Source organism: Amblyomma americanum, chromosome 1 (assembly GCF_052857255.1).
Source record: "Amblyomma americanum isolate KBUSLIRL-KWMA chromosome 1, ASM5285725v1, whole genome shotgun sequence".
Taxonomy (NCBI): Eukaryota; Metazoa; Arthropoda; class Arachnida; order Ixodida; family Ixodidae; genus Amblyomma; species Amblyomma americanum.
The window spans coordinates 263,885,230-263,890,217 of NC_135497.1; the positions used below are offsets into that span (position 1 = coordinate 263,885,230).

General features: G+C 50.5%; 1 pseudogene; it reads left to right on the forward strand.

Annotated features, from left to right (window-relative positions):
* Positions 1-3,251: 3,251 nt before the first annotated feature.
* On the forward strand, positions 3,252-3,382 carry LOC144116688 (U2 spliceosomal RNA; annotated as a pseudogene).
* The last annotated feature ends 1,606 nt before the right edge of the window (positions 3,383-4,988 follow it).

Genomic DNA, 4,988 nt, shown 5'->3' on the forward strand with positions numbered 1-4,988 from the left:
GAGGGCTATAGAGGCTGCGAACTCCATTACCACGTCCGCACCTGCTTGAATGGTTTCTTCCATGGTCCCAACATTGCCCACGGTGGTCCACAAGGCAATGTCGTTTGCATAGAAGGAGTGGGAGAGGTTTGGGATGCGCTGTAGCTTGCGAGCCATGGGAATGAGAGTGATATTAATGAGTAGGGAGATAATACTGACCCCTGGGGTGTCCTCCGGCTGCCTTGGCCGGTCTTGGAGATGAAAGTGACCCTCAGGTGGGTCCACTCGGAAGGAAGAGTGCCTTCCTTCCAGTGCTTGTTGAAATGTTCTGTAAGGGCTTGGATGGAGTTCTCGCCCAAATTTCGGATCATTTTGTTTGTGATCCTGCCTGCTCCTGGCGCAGACGTGGTGCGAAGTTTGAACATTGCTGCTCTAACCTCCCACGTTGTTATGTCCGCGTCGACCTCAGGGTTTTCTACGCCCAAGTAGGAAGGGAGGGGTAATTTAGGAGTGGTTGTGAGGTACCTGTCTTTGAGATTCTGGATCAGGGTATCATCATTCATACCTATTCTGTGAATGAGGCGCGTTACATTGCGCTGTTGGGTGCTCTTCGTGTTGTGGGGTTCTAAGAGGCAGAGTACATATTTCCATGTTCCATGTATCCCTTAGGCCCAGGTTGCCCTCCATGCGGTTGCATAGCTGTCCCCATTGCTGACGGGTTAGTTATGCCGCGTGTGTCTCTATTTCCTTGATCAAGGCTGATATCCTTAACTTGAGTGATCTGTTGTGTTTGTTACGAAGCCATCGGTTTTGCAGGCCGGAGTGAGCCTCCCATATGTGGAGGAGTCTGCTTCGACCGCGTCCGATCCCTGATTGCTCGGGATTTCAGATGTGGCTGTAGCGACGTCCTTTGTGAGTCCTGCCACCAATCTCGCAAGGTGATTGATTTTGGGTGGGGGCGTCGTTCCGGAGGTTCCACAACTTGTCCCAATCTGTGATCTGCACCTTCTTTTTCGTGAAGGTGGTGATTGAGTTTAGCGAGAGTGAGGTTTGAATTATGTAGTGGTCGCTGCCTAGGGCGGTTTGTGTGAGCGACCACTGACATTGTGTGATTTTATTGTGAGTGTGAGATCGGGGGTGATGTTGTGTTGCACGCTGTGACCGATGTGAGTATGCTGTTGCGGATCATTGACAAGGGTGAATTCCTCGTTCCGAATTAGTGTCCAGTGCTGTGTTCCTTTCCTGCAGTTGAATTTGTACCCCCATCTGACGTGTCTGGCGTTAAAGTCACCAACCACTATAAGCGGGTGTTTAGCGCTGAGCGCTGGATGAGTCTCTCCACAGCGCTGGCAGAGATTTTGCTTGGGTTTGACACAGATGTCGCTTCTGTGACCGGCTTGCAGGCAGTTGATGCATGCCTCGGCTTTCGCCAGGAAGAGACAGCACTTATATACGGCTCCGTAAAAATGTAGTTGCTTAGGAACCGACTTTGTGTTGACGAAAGTGACGAGTATTGACTCAGTCTTGTCCAACTGTCTTGTGTCTGTAAAGTCATACGAGCAACTTTAGTTGAAATTCTGTAGTTCTTGAACTATCTTTTCAGGCGTCTGGTCCTAGATAGCGTTGTAGAGAACGCCTCGGATGGCGTTGTCTGGTTGGGCGATGTAGGCCTTTAATGAGTAGGTCATGCTGGGTATTTGAAGAGACTGTAACCTAACGTAGCGTTCCGCTCTGTTCTCTGATGGGGTGCTAATTGTGAAGGAGTTGTTTCGAGGATTTATGCGTATGGCGTCTTGTTGACGTACTGCCTCTATGGGGAGTTTCAGGGCGGCGCATACCAGGGATAGGATGTAGCCTCCATTGTGTTTTCGGATATCTAGGCCGTCGCTCGGGCGGTAGATGATTTTCAGGCCTAAAGCGGGTAGCTTGGGAAGCGGAGCCTGACTCTTTACAGTTGGTGGAGACTTGCCTTGCTTGGGCTGGGCAGGTGTGGCGGGTCCGTCCGGTGGCTTGAGAGGCGAGCTCGAGGTGGCGGGCTCGTGGAGCGGTGCTGGGTGCGCCAGTTTAAGGGCTGTGAGGGCCCTGGTCCATCTAGGATCCGTGGCGAATTCTTCAGGCGAGATTGCTTCTCCGCCGACTTGGTATACTCTGCTGCTGCATGCAGGCTCGGCGTTTGGTGAAGCCATGTGCGCACTGTGAGGCTAGGCATAGCCTAGCCTAGGCGCGGCAAGTTCCTGCTAGGCCTACTGCAAGGCCCAGCGAAGCGTCTGCCGCTCTGTGTCAAGTACAAAATTCGGGCTCGAAAGTCCCGAAAAGTGGATGAAGATGGTGCACCACACCTTCACGAACCGTTTTCAACACTTTTAGTCCATGAACAGTCGAAAAACCGCACAGAACAGTAGAAAACTCCGGAGCCGACGTGAGAGGCGTCCGTGTACTCCGGCAGCCACCTGGCGGTCTCCACATATGAGACCGATACTGCGCCATTACGTTTTCCCAAACACCAATTACTATTATTATTATTATTATTATTATTAAAATTATTATTATAGTGGAGGGCCCCGGAATAATTTCAACACAGCACAGCACTCGGGCGCATACTCCAGGAATGTGCTCGAATAGCACGCAAAAACCAGCTTGAAGTATTAAGCGGCGTGAACGCGCCCCTTACGACCTGGGGGTATACAAAGCAGACCAGAAAAGGCACCTCCTTGTTGGAAGCAGCCGACAGGGAAGGCTTCAGGCTAGCCACGGACCTTACGACACCTACCAGAATCGGCAACAGCGTATGCAGAGACACCACTCCGGATCTATCATTTACAAAGAACGCTACTAACGTCACATGGACAAACTTCGGTGAGACCCTAGGGAGTGATCATTACACCCTGAGCACAGCAATCTCCGCTCCCAAGCTCAGACGTTTCACTGGAGATTCGAAGATCAGTAATTGGAAAGCATATCGTAAATTCCCTCCACTCGAAGAATGGATAACGATCGTAACAGAGTGGACACGACACATACGAGATACTCATGCTTCCGCTACTCAAACCATAAATCGCACGGCCGTCACTCCGGAAATCGATCAACATCTTCTACAGCTGTGGGAGACGAGAGAAAAACTCATAAGACGTTGGAAACAGGAGAGACTCAATAAACAGCTCCGCCTGCGCATTGCCTCCATCACGAAGGAAGCTCAGCAATATTCCATCCAACTTGCCCACAAAATTGGGTACAGCTCTGTGCCGCCTTGAAAGGAACCCCCAGTACTGCTCAAAGCTGGTCCCATTTGGACCCAAGATATTAAACTTATTTTTGGAAATATGGCGGAGGGGCTTGAAGCTTGCTTCGCCTCCGCCACAGGTTGGCCCCGTATTGCACTGCCTCCAGGATCGGCCTGGGACATTATAGGGCCCGTCTTTTCTATCCCATCTTTCAACTCTCCTACTTTCAGCACGTCGTAGCAATTGTGGCTCAACTTGAGCCAGTGGGCAGGCCTGTGCACTTTACTTTTCATTCTTCCTGACAACAACAAGCAAGCAAGCAAACCTGGTCCATCCTCCGCAGTCTCAATGAACCCGACAAAGCCAAATCGCCACAAATCGTACACTCTAAACAATAGGTCAACAATTCCATGGGACCGACAAGGAACTCACGGACGCTTTGCGGTCGCGTTACATTGGTGGCACTCCAATACCACCTTGTCCATCCAGCTACAACGGCCTTCCGAACGCCACGCTTGATTCCCCAATAACAATAGCCGAGATACAACCCGCAGCCTGTGCATCGCAGAGCAACACAGCTCCTGGAGCGGATAAAATCACAAATGCTATTATTCGTAATCTCAGTCATGCGCATATCCAAGCCATCACTGACTACTTCAATGATAAACTCTGGCAGAAGGGATTGGCGTCATGCCGAAATTATTGCCATTTCCAAGCCCGGCAAGCGGCTGTCACTTGATTCCATACGGCCCATCTCCTTAACATCATGTTTAGGAAAACTTTATGAACGGGTCATCCACACTCGCCTCCAAAATTATATTGAAGACAATGATGTCTTCCCTCCTACTATGGTTGAATTCAGGCCATGGCTTGCGGCTCAGGACGCCTTCCTGCTCTTGCGAGAAGTGCTTACCAAGATCCCCAGAGGTCAAAAACACGTCACCTTGGCCTGAGATTTAAAGAGCGCCTTCGACAACATATCCCACGAGGCTATCCTTCAAGCCATAAATGACCTTAACTGCGGAGAAAATGCCTTTGCTTACGTGGGTGCGTTTCTCACGGGCCGCACGGCCACGATAGGCATCAGTCAAACCCGCTCCGAGGTCAAAGACATGCCACACAAAGGCACACTTCAGGGAGATAATATTTCTCCCCTGTTATTCAACATTGATACGGTCAGGCTGTCGCGTGTACTACAAGCACTTCCAAATGTAGTGTTTATCATATACGTGGATGATATAACTATATGGGCCACAAAGAGTTCCCTAGGGCAAAAAGAAACCACCTTACAATCAGCAGCCCGGATCTTCGAGGACTTCGCCTCTCAAAGCGGCCTCCACTGCGCCCCGAAGAAATCGTAGGTCACACGAGTATACGACCCGAGATACGTCTCTCCTGGTCCCATCAACAACCTCACGATCGAGGATCAAGCCATCAGGGAAGTTAACCTGATCCGCATTCTTGGCCTTCGTATACAAATCAACCTCTATGTTACCCACACCGTCCAGACTCTCAAAGCCACCGCAAACCAGATAGCTCGAATGATCAGCCGCATTACCAAGGATCACCAGGGAATGCGAGAAGACACTCTTCGGCTGGTGGAAACACTGGTACTTAGCCGAATCACATGTGAACTACCCTTTCACACGCTAACGAAGAGAGAGGAGCAGCAAGTTGACATCATCATAAGGAGGGTATACAAGACGGCCCTTCACCTTCCTAAAAACGCCTCGGCGAAGTGTCTGACCGCACTAGGAATCTTCAACACATTTACAGAACTAACAACCC